We start from the raw sequence: 20,344 nt of genomic DNA, 5'->3' as shown, positions 1-20,344 counted from the left end.
AGAATCCTGGTAAAACCATTGGCTATATATTTCTGCAGGGAAAATGAAGCACTGATATAGGCGTAGAGTTAAACAAATGCTGACTATTTAACCCCTTCCCAATATCCGCCATACTATTACAGCATATGCCGGGTGTATAACTATGGCGGCCGCTCGGGAGCTGGGTAGCCGCCATAGCCGCCGGGTGTGTACTGCCGGGTGTCTACTTTATATAGTAGGTTAATGCCCTCACCGATCGCGGGCATTAAAGAGGACCTTTCATCAGATTGAGCACAGGCAGTTCTATATACTGCTGGAAAGCTGACAGTGCACTCAATTCAGCGCACTTTCGGCTTTCCCGATCTGTGCCCCGGGTAAAGCGCTATCGGTCCCGGGACCGTAGCGCTTTACAGTCAGAAGGGCGTTTCTGACAGTTAGCCAGGGACGTCCTTCTGCCCAGCAGAGCCTATCCCGCTGTACTGTGGAGCGGGGAGGAATGCCCCTCTCTCTGCTCACACACCTCGTCCATAGACGAGTATTATCAGGAGGGGAGGGGGCGTTCCTCCCCGCTCACACTGTACAGCATGATAGGCGCTGCTGGGCAGAAGGACGTCCCTGGCTAAGTGTCAGAAACACCCTTCTGACTGTATAGCGCTACAGTACCGGGACCGATAGCGCTTTACCCGGGGCACAGATTGGGAAAGCCGACAGTGTGCTGAATTCAGCGCACTGTCATCTTTTCAGCAGTATATAGAACTGCCTGTGCCCAATCTGATGAAAGGTCCTCTTTAACCTTTCTGGCGCATCGGTGAAAGCTGACCGAGGGGCCATTTTCCCAGCGGCGCATGGGTGCCGCCATTTTCCCTGTGATCGCAGGCACCCAGAGTAAGCTCCGGGGCCTGTGTCATGTTGCTTTGACAGCCAGGAGCCTTGTGAAGGCTCTCTGGCCTGTCATTCTATTTGTTCTATTGCAGGTAACTCTATGTAGCCTGCAATAGAGTCCCCGGTATTTTGCAATACATTAGCATTGTAATGCATTGCATTAATGATCAGACCCCCTGGGGTTCAAGATAAATGCAAAAAAAATGTTAAAAAAATATAAAAAAAAATTAAAAATATTAAAAGTTCAAATCACCCCCCTTTCCCTAGAACACATATAAAAGTACTTAAATACTGTGAAACACCTACAGGTGAGGTATCCCCGTGCTCACTCTACAAATCTATAAAAATATTTTTCCTGTACTGTAAACGCCATAGCGGGAGAAAAAGTCAAAAGTGCCAAACCGCCGTTTTATTTAACTGTTTTCCTTCTGATAAAAATTTGAACAAAAAGTGATCAAAGCAAAAGCAATTCCCCAAAATGGTAGAACTGAAAAGTACACCCGGCCCCGCAAAAAAAGACGCCCTATGCATCCCCGTAGACAGAAGTGTAAAAAAAGTCTGGGTGTCAGAATATGATGACTTTTAGAGAAAAAATTTTTTGCCACAGTTTTGGATTTTTGTTAAGGGGATAAAATGTAAATAAAACCATATAAATTTGGTATCCTGGGAATTGTACTGAAACATAGAATACAGTTGACATGTCATTTTGGCTGCACAGTGAACGTCGTAAAAACGAAGCCCATATGAAAGTCGCACAAATGCATGTTTTCTTCAAATTCACCCCATTCTAATTTTTTTCCAGCTTCCCAGTACATTGTACAGAACAATTAATGGTGGTATCATGAAGAAAAATTTATCCCGCAAACATTAAGACCTATGGCTCTGGGAGTGGAAAAATAAAAAAAGTTAAGGAGTTTGGAAGGAAGGGAGTCCAAAACGAAAAACAAAAATAAAAAAATGCCGTCGAAGGGAAGGGGTTGATAAATGGACAGCACATATCAACTAAGTGAAGGCTGCTGTTTGTTAGGGGAGGTCCCTTTAATGATGTCCACATGACATACGGACATAAATCATCTTTGGCTTAGGGTCGCACAAGATGGACTCGCTGCTGAATTTTTGCCCTGAAAGACCGTCATCTCTGCAAAAAGAAATTGCCATTGGTCTCCTGCTGCTTTTAACCTTTGTATTACAAAAGCTACAGGTCTCCCAGTATTTTAGTTGAATTACTTAAAGGGATTATATAGGATCAAAAACACTTTGTTCCTCATTGAAGTCTTCTTCAGTGAAGCAGATGCTGCGCACACAGCGAGTGGAACGCTTCAGTGGAATTACGTCTGACAAGTTGACAGTTGTAAAGCAACAGTAGAACATAATGCCTGGCCCATAAGATCACAAGCCATGATGAGCAATACATTTCTGCTGTCACGGATGATGCAACGCACACCACTGGGGAATCTGTTCCCCCTACTCACTAGTGTCCTGATTTGCTTCTTTTTGGCTAGGGGTGCTTCCCATGTAACGTCCCGCAGCAAAAAACCCAGCAGCAATGCATCGCGGTTCTTCCCGCAGCGTTTGCACAGAAAGTTCACAGGGGTTTTTTCTGCTTCAATTATACCCAGGGGTGAACCTGGGCTTTCTGCTGCCTGAAGCGGCGTCAGAAAGCCGCCCCCCAGGAGGGGTGGAGCTGGGGGGGGGGGCAAGAAAGGGGTGGGGTCGAGCGGAAGGGGGCGGGGTCGAGCATAAAGGGGGCAAGTTCGAGTGGAGCGGGCGGCGTTCGCAGGCAGAGAGCAGGCAGGGAGAGGACCTGCTCTCTGCCTGAGTGTGAGGGGCGGCCGCTGGAGCAGCGCTGCATCCAGCAGGGCCGCCCCAATACACCGCTCGCTTCCCGTGTCGGGCTGCAGACACGGTGACGCTAAGCCAGTCCAGGACAGCTTGTCTTGGACTGGCTTAGGTCAGCAAAAATGCCGCCCTCCCGAGGCCCTGGCATAGCACCGCCTGAAGCGGTTGCTTCACGTCGCTTCATGGGAGGTGCGGCGCTGATTATACCTATAGGGAAACCGTTGGCATTTCCGTAGGTTTGATTGATTTGCTGCAATTTCCAAAACCGCGACGGTTTTGGAAATCGCAGCGTGTTCACAAAGTGGGGATGGGATTCGCATCCACTTTGCTGTGATTGTAAAAGCTGCTTTTTTTCTGCGGTCTTTACGCCACGTGGGACCCCGGCCTCACCCCACAAGCTATCTAGCAAGCTTCTAAGTCTGCCATATCCAGCACCGCACCTCCCATGAGGCGACCTGAAGCGACCGCTTCAGGTGGCGCTATGTCAGGGCCCCAGGGAGGGTGGCATTTTGGCTTACCTAAGCCAGTCCAGGACAAGCTGTCCTGGACTGGCTTAGCACCGAGCGGTGGATTGGGGAGGCCGCTGAAGCAGCGCTGCTCCAGCAGCCTCCCCTCACACTCAGGCAGAGAGCAGGTCCTCTCCCTGCCTGCTCTCTGCCTGCGAACGCCGCTAATCCCCACCCCCTTTGCTTCACACCGCCCCCTTCGCACTCCGCCACGCACCCTCCGTTCTGCCCCCTCCTCCCGGGGGGGTGTGTGTGTGTGTGTGGGGGGGTGCTTTCTGTCATTCACCTTGGGCGGCGACAGGGGTAGGTTCACCCCTGACCACATCCCAAGCTTCATTCCTGCAAACACTGCTCCTTTCAAGCTGCCCTCACCAATCCAAGCACAGGAACAGACCCTAAAATAGGGAGCCAAATCCACCCTGAGTAAACTGATTCTTAACATCATCGAGGCGCGCTATAGGGGAACAACAAACAACTCTTATAGTGCAACACCAAGGCACAACTTTGAGCAGTAAGTTAGGCCAAGGGCCCGCAAACCCCACAAACACTGCTATCATTATACTCAGGGGGTCTTTTCCAACCCCCAAGTATAATGATCAAAGGGCTAGGAGAGGTGAGGAAACAGTAAAAACACCGTTACTTACCTCTTCTGGGCTCCGGAAGGTAGTTGGGGGGGGGCATGTCAAATATTCGCCATTCTTAGTTACGCCACTGAATACACGTTATTGTCAGTAGAGAGATGGATACAGATAGAGCCCCCTCCATCTGTGTCCGTTCTCCATTGATAAAACATTGCAAATTTTTTCTGCCAATCAGGGTTTCTGCACAAAAATTGTGACATTTAATTTCTTCGCTGTTGCTATTTTCCCAAAAAGCAGGCATGGTGAAGTTTTTTTTCTTTTTTAATGTAGATTGTGAGTCCCACATAGAGCTCACAATGTACATTTTTTCCCTATCAGTATGTCTTTGCAATATGGGATGGAAATCCATGCAAACACGAGAGAACATACAAACTCCTTGCAGATGTTTTTTTGCCCTTGGCAGGATTTGAACACCAGGACCCAGTGCTGCAAGGCTGCAGTGCTAACCACTGAGCCACCGTGTAGCCCCCAGGCATGGTGAAGTTGCGCACGAGGTGGGAATGATGGCAGATTTAACATAATTTACACCACTGGCTCACCACCTGGAAGACGGTGGAGACATTTATGTGAAGACGTGCGCCTTGCCATATATTAGACAAACCTTCCACCAGCTCCTGGGCCATGAAGAATTGCGCGAGTAATAAGATAAGATAAGATAATCCTTGTCAGTCTTCATAAATCTGCCCCTGAGTGCTTTTATATTCGATGGAGATGAAGAACACTTTAATATCAGATGAATTTTGGCCTCTAAAGCTTGAAACATTTTGATGATTTTTTTGTACATTCTGGTAAAACAGCCTAAGATGGATTTTTATGGCTTTTATGGTCACTAATGGGCTTTTTTCTATATTTACATGACTTGCTTAGTTGGTCACAAATTGTGCAGCTTTCATTTTTTTTATTTTTTAAAAACTGCTAATGAAAAATGAAGTCTCTTCTGTAATTGGTTTCTATGGGCAACGAGACCAGTTTTATTTTAGGTACTTTGGACAATTGTATATAGGTTGTTACAATTATTCGGCTTTTAGTGTATGAACGTGTGTCAGGGTTAGGGCTTTGCACAGGGAATAGCTTATGTTTTTGTTACTTTTTAATATTTATTTTTATTTATTTTATTTCATTTACTTATCTTTTTTTGGGAAAATTAACCTATTTGTAAATAATTGGAGTTGTCATAGAAGTCCAAGTTACAGAGGCAGGCGGTCAATTTTTGTTAGACCCGGCTGTCACAGGAAGGTGGCGCCGCCATTCTCTAATGGAAACAAAGTGTTCATTGGGAGGGCAGAAAAAAATAATAAAATAAAAATTGCTTTTTTTCAGAGATAATGTTCTATCGGGGTAGTTTATGCAAGTGTTTTGGAGCGTTTTTAATACTGTGTGAATAAAAAGCTTAAAAATGCTAAAAATACTAGAAGAGACCAAAATGAAAAGAAAAGGTTTTGTTAGTTATTAAGCATTAAGAACATTACACAACTGAAGTGTTAGTGCAGTATGGCCCCTATGTACCAGGCATAGACTCTGATTACATAACGCCATAAGATGACGCCATCCTCAGCTCCAGTTCTGAGCATTAGAGATGAGCGAATAGTATTCGACGAATAGTTTCGAATACCTCCGCTCCCATAGGAATGCATGTAAGCGGCCGGACACCAAAGGGCTAAGCGCCAGCTGCTAACATGCATTCCTATGGGAGCGAAGTATTCAAATCTACTATTCGCTCAACACTACTGAGCAGATGCTCAGATGTGAATAGTCCCTGCTCCACTGATTCCAGCACAGTTGGAATTTTGCCTCTAGTGCCCACCGTTCCTGAGCAATCAGTGCAGTTATTTTGGTGCTTGATATGCTATTTAGGCTCTGCACTTTCAGGTAGGCGGGGCCAGGCAGGAGCAGGAAAGGGTGTGGGATTCAGAGTTCCAATCAGAGGAAGCCAGTGTCAGAGATTAGAGCAGGGGTCCTCAAACTTTTTAAACAGTGGGCCGGAGGCAGTGCAAGTCGCACAGACATCAGGAGCAGTGCCCTCCAATAGGTAAAGTGAAGTGCGCTCCATGGCCTGGCCCGAGCTCCCCAGGAGCTTCATTATAAATGCATGCCTGCTGGCGTTGTCGGCGGGGCCAGACAGAAGTGCTTGGCGGGCCGCATGTGGCCCTCGGGCCGCAGTTTGAGGACCCCTGGATTAGAGTCTCACCCCTTGTCTACACCTGCCTGACCCCGCCCTCCTCAAAGTACAGAGCCTATATCGCACGATCCTTTTTAACCCCTTCCCGCTGATGGCATTTTTTGATTTTCATTTTTCGTTTTTGACTCCCTTCCTTCTAAACCCCATAACTTTTTTATTTCTCCGCTCCCAGAGTCATATGAGCTCTTAATCTTTGTGGGACAAATTTTTCTTCATGATGCCACCATTAATTATTCTGTATAATGTACTGAGATGCTGGAAAAAAATTCAGAATGGGGTGAATTTGAAGAAAAAGTGCATTTCTGTGACTTTCTTACGGGCTTTGGTTTTACGGCGTTCACTATGCAACCAAAATGACATGTCCCCTGTATTCTGTGTTTCGGTATGATAACGGGGATACCAAATTTATATGGTTTTATTTACATTTTAACCCCTTAAAAAAAATCCAAAACTGTGTTAAAATTTTTTTCTCTAAAAGTCGCCATATTCCGACACCCGTAACTTTTTTATACGTCTTTGTACGGGGATGCGTCTTTTTTTGCGGGGCCGAGTGTACTTTTTAGTTCTACCATTTTCAGGAAATGTTATTGCTTTGACCACTTTTTATTAAAATTTTTATCAGAATCAAAATAGTGAAAAAACGGCGGTTTGGCACTTTTCACTATTTTTCCCACTTCGACGTTTACCGTACAGGAAAAATATTTTTATAGATTTGTATAGCGGGCGGTTTCGGACACAGGGATACCTAACATGTATGTGTTTCACAGTATTTAACTACTTTTATATTATTTATATTATATTCTGTGTTCTAGGGAAAGGGGGGGGGGCGATTTGAATTTTTAATACTTTATAAATTTCTTTATATTTTTATATATATATATATATATATATATATATATATATATATATATATATTTTTTTTTTTTTTTGCATTTATTAGACCCCTTAGGGGTCTTGAATCCCAGGGGGTCTGATCACTAATTCAATGCATTACAATGCTAATGCATTGCAATGCATTGCAAAAAAATCATAATTTCTTTTGCAGGCTGCATAGACCAGCCTGCAAAAGAAAGTGAATGCAGTAATGCGTAAAGCAGTAGACACCCGGTGGCTATGGTGGCTGCTCGGCTCCCAGGCATTCGCCATAGTTACACACTCGGCATCCACCGTACTATAAAGGGAAATAAAAGTTGTTGATATTCTACCAATAGAATTCATAGATGCCAACGGCACATTTACTATAGGCAGTATTGGTATATGTCAGTACAGATCAAATCACAGGTTTATTAGTTCACATTAGTTTTTACTTCTTATTAGAGAGCAGTGTATAAGCTTTCTGCATGAACAATAAAAAACTAAAAATTACAGAATGTGTAAAAAACAACAACAATATATTTGATTTATTTTAACATTTGCTGTATGTTTGTCAGTAGCATGCTCAATAAGGCTAAGGGCTCGCGTTGCGGAGAAGCAGCTTTTTTTGTTACAGATTTTGCTGCGTTCCTTGAGCCAAAGCCAGGAATGGATTGAGCAGAAGGGAGAAGTGTAAGAACTTCTTCTATATTTCCTATTCCTTTTGTAGCCATTCTTGGCTTTGGGAAAAAAAAGCTGCGTTTCTGCAAAGTGGGGCCTCAGCCTAAGTTAGCTTTCTCTACCAGATATTCTTGACCACAATCAAATTTAGGGTGAGGAGAAATTTGCTGCGGATTTGGGGGCGGATTCTGAAGCAGATTTCTCCCGAATCCACCTCCCATTATTTTCAATGGGAGGCAGAGATTGCAGCGGGACGTGGAAAACAGACGCATCCTACTCGATCTTGCTGTGGGTTCCACTTGCGGGGTCCGCTGCTCGAGACGCCCTCCTGATTACGTCCATTCATCCGGACCTACTCAGGAGCGGGATGCCGTGACAGAATCCTGATTCAGTGCATCGGCATCCCGTCGCAACTAGCCCACGGGAAAATTTCCTCTTCATTTTCTGCCATGTGAATGGACCCTTAACTTCTGATGGCTGCCATATGACTGCTATACTTCCCTATGTGACTCCAGATAAAATGTAACAAGGTTGCAAACTTGATTGTGACTCTGATCATTTGCTGCATCATGAAGTCTTATCACCAGCCATTGGAAATTATTGCAAAAAGTAAATTATAACTTTCTTTCATCTGTTTACTTAACCTGTTAAAAGCCAAGTTCAGCTTTGCTTCATCTGTATACTATATATGTCCTGTAGACAATGGCTGAAAGGACTGTAATAAAGTGTCAGCTTTCACCTCTGCACAGCTCTATTGTACGGATTATTACTTTCACCACTCAATCTAACACATGGCTTTCACTCTGCCCAAAAATCAGAAGGAAAAATGACACAATTGATTGTTCAATAAATATTTTATTAAAAAACAGCTTCTGTATAGTAATAAAACCAGAATTACAGACTAAATGATACAACAGTTCTAATGATACATTAAGGACGTGTGACGGCTCTAACCTCTTTGTATTTCAGGATGTATCGCGGTGTCTCGACATGCAGAGCCTAGGCGTGCAGTAACCATGGAGTTTATCAAGTGACCTTCTCCTAACAAGCACTGAATGCACAGGACCACCATGTCAGCGATAGCAACAGGATAGTGGGGGGTAAAAATAATTTGCTCTTCAGTGGTAAAAGCTACTTCACACCGTGATCCTTCATGCCCCTACAACAGCGTCTGCCGAGCAGGACGGAATAATAGCTCTAAATGTAATCAATTAATAGAAGATGTCTACATATACCAATATCATAGTGTATACCAATATTATATATACCAATATCATAGTGTATAGCAATATTATATATACCAATATCATAGTGTATACCAATATTATATATACCAATATCATAGAGTATAGCAATATTATATATACCAATATCATAGTGTATAGCAATATTATATATACCAATATCATAGTGTATACCAATATTATATATACCAATATCATAGTGTATACCAATATTATATATACCAATATCATAGAGTATAGCAATATTATATATACCAATATCATAGTGTATAGCAATATTATATATACCAATATCATAGTGTATACCAATATTATATATACCAATATCATAGTGTATACCAATATTATATATACCAATATCATAGAGTATAGCAATATTATATATACCAATATCATAGTGTATAGCAATATTATATATACCAATATCATAGTGTATACCAATATTATATATACCAATATCATAGTGTATACCAATATTATATATACCAATATCATAGAGTATAGCAATATTATATATACCAATATCATAGTGTATACCAATATTATATATACCAATATCATAGTGTATACCAATATTATATATACCAATATCATAGTGTATACCAATATTATATATACCAATATCATAGTGTATACCAATATTATATATACCAATATCATAGAGTATAGCAATATTAAATATACCAATATCATAGAGTATAGCAATATTATATATACCAATATCATAGTGTATACCAATATTATATATACCAATATCATAGTGTATACCAATATTATATATACCAATATCATAGAGTATAGCAATATTATATATACCAATATCATAGTGTATACCAATATTATATATACCAATATCATAGTGTATAGCAATATTATATATACCAATATCATAGTGTATACCAATATTATATATACCAATATCATAGTGTATACCAATATTATATATACCAATATCATAGAGTATAGCAATATTATATATACCAATATCATAGTGTATAGCAATATTATATATACCAATATCATAGTGTATAGCAATATTATATATACCAATATCATAGTGTATAGCAATATTATATATACCAATATCATAGTGTATACCAATATTATATATACCAATATCATAGTGTATAGCAATATTATATATACCAATATCATAGTGTATACCAATATTATATATACCAATATCATAGTGTATACCAATATTATATATACCAATATCATAGAGTATAGCAATATTATATATACCAATATCATAGTGTATAGCAATATTATATATACCAATATCATAGTGTATACCAATATTATATATACCAATATCATAGTGTATACCAATATTATATATACCAATATCATACAGTATATACCGATATAATATATACCAACATCATAGTACATAGCAGTATTATATATACTAATATCATACAGTACATACCAATATTATATATACCAATATCATAGTGTATACTAATATTATATACCAATATCATACTGTATAACTACTGTATAACCACAAGGTACAGTTCTTGCCCCATTTTTCTTCACACTGTACACTGCTGACTTTAGGCACAACTCCTCCAGCTGTTACTTACAGAAGTACTCCGATGACTCTGCTATAGTCGGCCTTATCACTGATGGCGACGATAGGGAATACAGAGACTTAAACCGGGATTTTGTTGAATGGTGCCAGCAGAACCATCTCAGGATTAATGCCGGGAAGACCAAGGAGATGGTGGTGGACTTTGGGAAACGGAGGAGTGCTCTGACCCTGGTGGAGATCCAGGGGACATACATTGAGATAGTCAGGACCTATAAGTATCTGGGTGTGCTCCTCAATGATAAACTAGACTGGGCTGATCACCTGGAGGGGCTGCACAGAAAGGGCCACAGCAGACTCTACCTGCTCAGGAGGCTGAGGGCCTTCAGAGTCCAGGGGTCACTTCTTAGGGCCTTCTTCAACTCTGTGGTTGCTTCAGCCATCTTTTTTTGGTGTGGCCTGCTGGGGGTGCAGTATATCAACCAGGGACAGAAATAGACTTGACAGGCTGATCAGGAGGGCCAGCTCTGTCCTGGGGAGCCCCTTGGACCCAGTACAGGTGGTGGGTGACAGAAGGATACTGTCCATGGTGACCTCCATGCGGGAGAACAAATCCCACCCCATGTATGAGACCTTGATGGGACTTGGCAGCACTGTAAGTGACCGTCTGCTTCACCCCAAGTGTGAGAAGGAGCTATCGCAGGTCCTTCCTTCCAACCGCGATCAGGCTGTATAATCTACATCAGACCAAGCGAAGATCACTCCGCACAGATAACTAATGATTATGACTATGAAGTCTTCCTTCTTTCTTCTCTGTTCCTTAGCTGCTATGGACTCCTAGTATATCTTTCTCAGCATATGTGTGTCTATGTCTGTAATATATTACTCTGTATTATCCTGTACCTGTATTACTATGCAGCTGTAACATACTGAAATTTCCCCACTGTGGGACTATTAAAGGATTATCTTATCTTATCTTATACTAATATTATATATACCAATATCATAGTGTATACCAATATTATATATACCAATATCATAGTGTATACCAATATTATATATACCAATATCATAGTGTATACCAATATTATATATACCAATATCATACAGTATATACCACTGTTATACATACCAATATCATATAGTACATACCAATATTATATTTACCAATATTTAGCCTAAGGGCTAAAACACATAAATATTGGATATAAAACAAACTAAAAAGACAGTGTCCCTAAAAAGGCTAAATAAATAAATAAATAAATCAGAGGGACTTTACAATGTAAGCTAAGAAAAGCACAATATACTACAATAACTTTTATATCACAAAGAGTCATGCACTAAATACACAGTGTGAGAGATATTTCTGTAGCAGACTGTACAATACTGTAAAGTTACATTAAAAAGTGATACAATGACTAAATGCCATTTGTTGCTGACTCTCTGTATATAAAGTATAGCTGTGCAGAGAGAAAGTAATACAAAGGGAAGCAAAGAGAAATATCACAATAAATACAATGATACTGTCTCTTTGGAAAACTTGCTGGATCCAAATAGAAGGTGCCCTGACCAATTCTATAATGTATGACTCAAATTGGATGGTATTTTACAAATGTTCGATGACTTAAGAGAACTGATCACCAAGTACAAAATGCGACGTGCCATATATGATTCGATCCCCACTGCGCCCCTGAACAATTTGGTGTTCTTCTTTATAAAATCAGTCCACCCATTCAAAAGTTATGAGAACTGGGAAGGGTGCCACGGGTCCCGTCCACAGATCAGATACTATGGATAGGTCATTGGTATAAAAAATCCATTTGGGGCTAGAAAACCGCTTCATGTTTATTGACTTGATCTGGAATACTATTTTCTACCTTTGTTTGGCGCATATTAAATATTGTAAAATTAATAGTGTTTACCATTAATGAGTTACAAATTAAAATTAAAATTCTACTGTTATATGTATATACCTTTGTGTCAACGTACTTGTAAGATTCTCCTTGCTTGCCTTGTCTAATAGTTTTGAAGGCAATATTTCCTTGGAAAAATACGCAGAATAACTTTCCCCCGGAACAAGCTGCCACCAATAGGCACCTATTGTAATTCACCCATAGGCGGTGCTAGAGAGTCAGGTCACAGTATAGTTATTGTATATCATACACCTTGCAAAACGTCCATTCGAGCAGATGAAGAGCAAGGCGAATGAGGGGATCCATAAGGTAAAAATCAAACCCACAGCGGTAAAGCATTGAATAACACAAGCACTTTTGCTGCCTTGTAGCCTAACACAGATATATTCTTGTATAAGTAGACCACAGAGCTGGGACTTACATGGATGGAAGAAGCTAAATAATCTACAACATGGAGTAAAACACTGAATTACCTGTTCAGAAAAGAATTGTAGTAGAGATAGATAATTTGACACTTGCAGCAAGAAATGTCAGGATAACAGGTGGTTAATGTCACTGAATGTCAGCCGTTCTCCTAACAAAGGATGGTGGATTCATGGCAGATCATCAAGGACACAACATAGTAAGGTATAGAACGTTCATTAAAAAGCACCATGCAGATTTCTTAAAAAAAAGAAAGTATATAATTGAATTCTTTTAGAGAGAAGCAAAAGCCTGATAAAATGGGAAAAGGAATACTATGTTGTGTTGTAACATATGGTGATTTGTCAGTCTGTTCAGCTATGGACCCAAAAACATCATCAGGTGAGGTGGGGCAGCTGCCTCCGGCGGCACTGTCGGAGGGGAGGCAATTTTACAATTCTTTTTTAATTACTATTTTTTTTCCCCTGAACTAGCCCAAGACAGGCTGCTCTGAAAACAAAACTCAGTGGACCTGTCCTGGGCCGGCATAGACCTCAGCGATGCTGAGATGTCATCACGCCTTCTGCACTGAGACGCAGGCATCTCATACACGGGTGAAAAAGAGGAGGCGGCAGCTTCATCAAGGGATCGCAGGTAGTTGAGGATACCTGTTGTGTTCTTTTTAATAGGTAGCTACCTGCTGGAGTATCCCCAGCAGGTAGCGGCCTATTTAGCTACATATCCCCATTCCTGCTCATGGCCACCCCCCACTTCCCCTTCTGCTATAGGACAGAAGAGGGGAGCAGAAGTGGCTGTAAGCAGGGGCAGATGTATAAAGACTATGCCCTAAATTTGGCAGGGCCGTGACCCCTCCCATACCACATCCTCTTCCAGGAAAGTAGCAAGGCAGGCAGAAAACCAAAAAATTCTAACATTTTTGTGGAAAAATTCAATTTTTGCAAAAGTTTACACTTTTTTCTTGTATGCTAGAAAACTGGCATATAAGGCCCAATAAATCTCAATAACTGTCCATGTTGGTCATATTTTCCAGTCCAACCACAGCTGCTGTGAACTGAATTTACAGCATGGCACTGATTTTCGACATTGTGAGCTTCAGAACTATCACAGCTCCAGTGCCCTGCACTGACAGCATCAGCATACGAGTACAGGACAGGAGAGCCAGGGTAATTCGGAAGCTTACACATTCATAACTCACTAGGAGTTCAGTTCACCGGAGCTGCAGTTGGGAGTGAAATATGGCTGACATATGGATTGTATTCGTCGGCCAAGATCAGGTGTTTTTTTGCTGTGGCACATCTGCACGAACGCTGTGATTCAGCCTTTGCACTGTGAGGCCCCACATAGTGATCTGTAGCCCGAAAAACGCCCTGGTTTTGGAAATCGCAGCATGTCAATTATACATACAGAAACACAACGCTGGCAAGATGGAAGCAGAAAGTCCGCAGAAGAAACGTTGCGGGAAGTTGCCACCACATTTTTTCCCACAGTGCTTCTTTGCTGTGACCCGCTTTATTCCATAGTGCTGTACATTATTATATTAATTCCATTGTGCTGTACATGATTATATTAATTTCATTGTGCTGTACATTATTATGTTAATTCCATTATGCTGTACATTTCAAGATTTATAATATTTCCCAAAATATACAAAAAAAGTGAGATAGAGGGCCCTGGCCACAAGGGAATACAGGACAGTCTTATGTGTCATGGTAGTGAGTTCCAGAAGTTTGAAGAATAGATAAGAACATAGCGGAGTAGGAGGTCTTAAGAGGATTGGAAGTTACACTGCCTGGCCATAAAAAAAGTTGCGAGTGTTAATATTTAGTTGGGCCACCACGAGCACGAATAACAGCACGCATCCGTCTCGGCATGGAGTCTATAATGTTCTGCAGTGTAGACTCAGGGATTTTGATCCAATTCTCGAGTATCAGGGAGCCCAGGTTACGCAGATTCGTTGGGGGTGGTGAGTGACTGCGCAGGTTCCTTTCCAGCACATCCCAGAGATTCTCAATAGGATTCAAATTTGGACTCTGCGGAGGCCAGTCCATATGACTGAAAGAGCTATTGTGCTCCTCGAACCACTCATGCACAATTCTGGCTCGGTGTACGCTTGCATTGTCGTCTTGGAATACTCCAGTTCCATCAGAAAAGAAGTGGGCCATAGCGGGATGCACCTGGTCTGCCAGCACTTCCAAATATCCTGCGGATGTCATTCTGTTACTGCAGAGTATTGCCTAACCCAGTCCAAACCAACAGAAGCTGCCCCAGATCATGACACTGCCTCCAGAAGCCTGAACAGTAGGAGCGACGCAAACGGGATCAAGTGTTTCATGTGCTTCTCGTCGCACCCGGACACGACCATCACTCTGGAACAATGTGAAACGTGATTCATCTGACCACATGACCTTTCTCCACTGCTCTAGGGTCCAATCCTTGTGGTCTCTTACAGATGACAGGCACCGACGTCTGTTGGTCTCTGTCACTAATGGCTTTCGTGTGGCGACACAACTGTTGAGACCCATTCCTTTGAGTTCTCGTCACATTGTTCGCTCCGAAATGTGTTGCTCCGTCAAGTTGAACATCTGTGTGAGCTCAAAGGTGGCTTTCCGGCGGTTATTCTTCACCAGTCGCTTTAGGGACCTACGACCTCAAGTTTCGAGTATAGTCTTACGCCCACACTTTCCACGGTTGGAGGGGGGTTCTCCACCATCTCGCCATGTTCGTATGATACGCTGAACAGTTCTCTGTCCGATACCAGTTACTTCGGCTATCTCCTTGGTTGATTTGTTGGCCTGATGCAATCCAATGACTTGTCCCTTCTTGAAGGCACTAACATCTCTTCCTTGGTAGCTCTTCCGTTGGTAGACATCGATTCACACCATTAATTATGATCTGCACTTGACAGGCTACAGCTCAATTATATATATTCAAGAATATATGCAAATTCCTCTCATGAACAGTTCATAATTATATCAGGGGTGGAATGGTACCTTGTTGCACAACGCAACTTTTTTTTATTTGTATTTGTAGATAGGTAGCAGGAGACTAGGTCAGAGATAGATGGAGGGGACAGGTGGTGGATGGCTTATTATGTCAGCGATAACACTTTACACTCTATTCAATGGGCAATAAGTAGCCAGTGAAGGGATTGGCAGAGGGATCGGCTACTAAAGAACGGGGTGGACTAAGCAAGCAGCAGAGTTTAGGGTGTCTTGAGGGGGAGAGAGTATTCGCTGGGAGGCCATGGAGAAGGTTGCCACAGTAGTCTGAGTGGGAGATTAGAAGGGCATGAACTAGCATTTTTGCAGTTTAAGGGGTGAGGAAGGAGCAGATTCAATGGATGTTCATGAGTTGGAGGTGGCAGGAGGTTGTATCTTAGGTTTGATGTATAGGATAGAAAAATAGGTTACCCCAGACAATGGACTTGTGGTGCTGGGGTAAATGTGGCACCATTAACCTTGATAGATGGGTCAGGTAGGGGGGGCTGCATGCAGTGGGGGTGGGGGGGAGATGATGAACTCTGCTTTCTCCATGTTGAGTTTGAGAAAATAGAGGAAAGGAAGGAGTCTATGGCTGCTAGACACTCTGACAATCTGGAGAGCAGAGTGGTAATGTCTGAGCCAGGGAGATATATTTGAGTGTCATCAGAAGTAAATGGATTCCAGATTTTTTAAAAAAAGGGGCAGAAAATGTCGTAAAATAATAATATAACAATAGTAACCATTACACACCTGTTACCTATCCCAATGCTCCAGCGCTGACACTCAGGTCCCGGCTGCCTCGGTCCCCATTGGTTCTGAAGCAATGATGTGAATTATACACGAGATGCAGCTGTCATGTATATGATGTACGCCATGTCGCTGAATGTATTGGAGTTATGTGAACTGGAACAGGATTGGAGCTGCAGGACCTTTAACAGGTGAATAATGGATGCAAGTGCAGTAAACTCAATATGAATGTGGAAAAATATTTGCAAAACTACCCAGTATTACATATACAGCATGAAATGGTATAGAAAGTGAAGCTATGCAAGCAGATATAAAGAGGTGAGCAGAGGATAAAGTAACAGGGTAATAAGGGAATGATTCACTTAAGGTGGAAACACCTTTTCATGCGCTGACATCTATAACTTTGCAGCTCTGCATGAAAATCGATTGTAATGACCAGGGGAAGGTTTCCTTGGGGATGCAATTACTATATTTATGGTAAAGCAGTTCTTGCAGGTGTCTCACCATCCACGCTCCAAGCTTAAAATAGCAATTGGGTTAATAGTTTCATCAATAAATTGATAAAATTTTGTATTGATTTTTACCTTTGGCACATTTTTAGAGCTGATACGGTTTATAGACTGTTCATTATTGGGAGAAATGTAGATGTCAGATCATAATTTTATGATAAAGTAAGCCAAGTCCTTTTTCTGTATATAAATGACCCACATTTTAACCACAAATTCCTAAATGGTTTGCAAGGTGCTGAAGATTCAACGGAATAAATTACATTGGCAAGGAGTGATATTACACTACTAAGGTTTCAGGTGTATAACAAATTCTTACAGTACAAAATAGTCTTTTTCTGTTCCCCACCGCTCTGCCCAGCAGTGCCGCCAGGTCCATCCCCACCATCTGTGGCTCTGGTGAACACCATTGTGGGGTTGGAGTTTGTGCGGCCCGTGGCTGCTGGCCACATAGCGCCATATTAACCATTTTGATCAGTGTATCTAGTACTGGTTCTCACTATTTGCTCAGATCTGCATCTGCTATCCTAACATCATGCCAAAAACTGCCATGAATTATAATGGACATATGTCCGGTCAAGTTGTCCCCAGCCTGCTCTCTGCCCTGCTCTTACAACATATGTGGATAGTGGCGAGCAAGATGCAGAATAGGAGATGTGGTGCATCTTTATTGCCTCTTTAGATTGGAGAAGGGATCTCCAATAGATGTCAGAAAAATGGTTTACTGTCCTCGGAGTGCGGTGATCACAGTGCCGTACCTCCCATGAGGCGACCTGAAGCGACTGCTTCAGGCGGTGCTATGCCAGGGCCCTGGGGAGGGCGGCATTTTTGCTTACCTAAGCCAGTCCAAGACAAGCTGTCCTGGACTGGCTTAGCGTCACCGTCACCGAGCGGTGGATTGGGGAGGCCGCTGGAGTAGCGCTGCTCCAGCGGCCTCCTCTCACGTTCAGGCAGAGAGCAGGACCTCTCCCTGCCTGCTCTCTGCCTGCTATCGTCGCTCTGCCATGCCCCCTTTACTCCGCCCTGCCCCTCCTCCCGGGGGAAGGGGGGGCTGCTTTTTGTCGTCTGCCTCGGGCGGCGACAAAGGTAGGTTCACCCCTGGGTGATCAGTTGCCATGACTGCCACTAGCAATAGGCAGCGTGTGATGGAAGTGAATGGAATTTCCTATACACATTAGTATTGCTGTGTATAGTGTGAACGATCGGACCCCTCAATTTAAGGTGTCTAGGGAGTCTAAATATAAAAGTAAAAGAAAAAAAAGTTTTCAAAAGTATAAAAAACACAAAACTTAAACCTTTAGGTCTCCCCACTCCCAATAATGCCCGAACCATTAAAATATAAAAATATATATCCCATACGGTGATCGGTATATCGGGGAAAAATCAAAATGGCCAAATGGCTGTTTTTTCAACACTTTGCTTTCTATGGAAAATGGAATAAAAAGACATCAAACCGTCAGACCTTACCCAAAATGGCGTAAATAAAAACACCATCTTGTCCTGCATAAAAAAGATGCCAAACCCAGCTCCAAGTATAAAAAAGTTACATGTGTCACACTATAGCAAAGCAAATGTTTTCTATTTTTCAAAGTTTTTAATTTTTAAAAGGTATCAAAACATTACAAATACTATATAAACTAGGTATGGCTGTGATCGTACTGACCCACAGAATACAGGTAACATGTCATTTTTACATTGCGAATGCCGTAAAAATTAAAGCCATATGAAATTGGTGCAAATGTGATTTTTTTCAAATTCCACCTCATTCTGAATTTTATTCCAGCTTCCCAGTACATTGCATATTTGTTCCGCAAACAATAGAAGCCATCCTATGACTCTGTGATATACTGCTTATCATGATCAGTGTGAGAGCAGTGCATGTACAGGTCAGGAGGGAGGTAGTGGGACTCTATATCGCAGCTGAGGACTGCGTACCGAATGAGGACGGCGGCCTATCAGCCCTTAATAATGGCAGTGGCTGGGAGGAAGAGATTTCTCGTGTGCAGACTCATTTTTCCTGTCCAGAGTAATATTGAAATGTACTAGAGATGGTTTTTTCCATCAGTTTAGTGAGCACTAGAGATGAGCAAACAGTAAAATGTTCGAGGTTCGATATTCGTTTCGAGTAGCCCCTCAATATTCGACTACTCGAATCGAATATTGAACCCTATTATAGTCTATGGGGGGAAAATGCTCGTTTCAGGGGTAGGCAACGTTCGATCAAATTAAACTTACCAAGTCCACGAGTGAGGGTCGGGCTGGATCCTCCGAGAAGTCTTCTCCTTGCAGCATCCTCGCGGCGTCTTCCGGCTCTGAATTCACTCTGCCAGGCATCGGGCCTGGGCAGAGCCGACTGCGCATGCCCTCACTACAAGCGGACATGCGCAGTCGGCTCTGCCCAGGCCCGATGCCTGGCAGAGTGAATTCAGAGCCGGAAGACGCCGCGGGGAAGCTGCATGGAGAAGACTTCTAGAGGTAGGAGAAGAACCAGCGTTGATTGGCCGACTGTATAGCATTCGGCCAATCAATGCTGGTTCTGCATCGAACTTTTACATTTGAATAGCGAGTGGTACTCGATCGAGTACGAATATTTTGAATACCGTAGTATTCGATCGAATACCTACTCGATCGAGTACTACTCGCTCATCTCTAGTGAGTACTAATACCCCTAAACCTGAGATGCATCTTATAGTTAGATGCATGCTATCATGCGAAAAATACAGACATGTCAATGGCCTACAACACAATTACTGGAATCTGGAACAATGAAAATGCTCTGGACATAAAGGTCAAAAAATGAATATTTTGGTTGAAAAGGGAGGATGTTCATACTTAGGACTGCTGAGTGCAGAAATGAGCCTTTGCAGGATAAAGGTGTTCCCTGTGGATATAAAACTACATGTTTGCAAACTCATTGAGTGACCTAAAAAGGGAATGAAAATACTTATGAAAAGCCCATAAATGGAAAGTACAAGCAGATTGTCCATCATGCAGCACCATTAGGGAGTTGTCCTATCACTGACAAATATCATATTTCAGCAGTACAGGGTGACCCCACGCCCATGGCCAAGGACATACACATCTGTAGCAGAAATAAGCAATTCTTCAATTCAATTCTTCAACACATGGTAAGTCCTTGACCAACTTGACCATCTAGAATTACCTGCAGATGCAAAACATTTCATTTCCGGGTAATGTTTTGATTTTTTTTAAATCTAAGTTTTATCGTAGCCGCAACAGTGAAGAAATGGCGATATGGCTCTTACAATTATTTTCCCTGCTATGGTGTTTTCTGTATGGATATTATTACCTGCGGGCATGTGGGCAGGGCCGGGGCGGGCCTATGGACGGGACCAGGCGGACTTGTGGGCGGGGCGGGCGTGTGGGCAGGGACAGGCTGATCGTGACAGCAGGAGACAGCGGCGTTCTGTGGTTGC

Source organism: Leptodactylus fuscus, chromosome 11 (genome assembly GCF_031893055.1).
Source record: "Leptodactylus fuscus isolate aLepFus1 chromosome 11, aLepFus1.hap2, whole genome shotgun sequence".
Taxonomy (NCBI): Eukaryota; Metazoa; Chordata; class Amphibia; order Anura; family Leptodactylidae; genus Leptodactylus; species Leptodactylus fuscus.
This window is presented reverse-complemented; position numbering follows the sequence as displayed.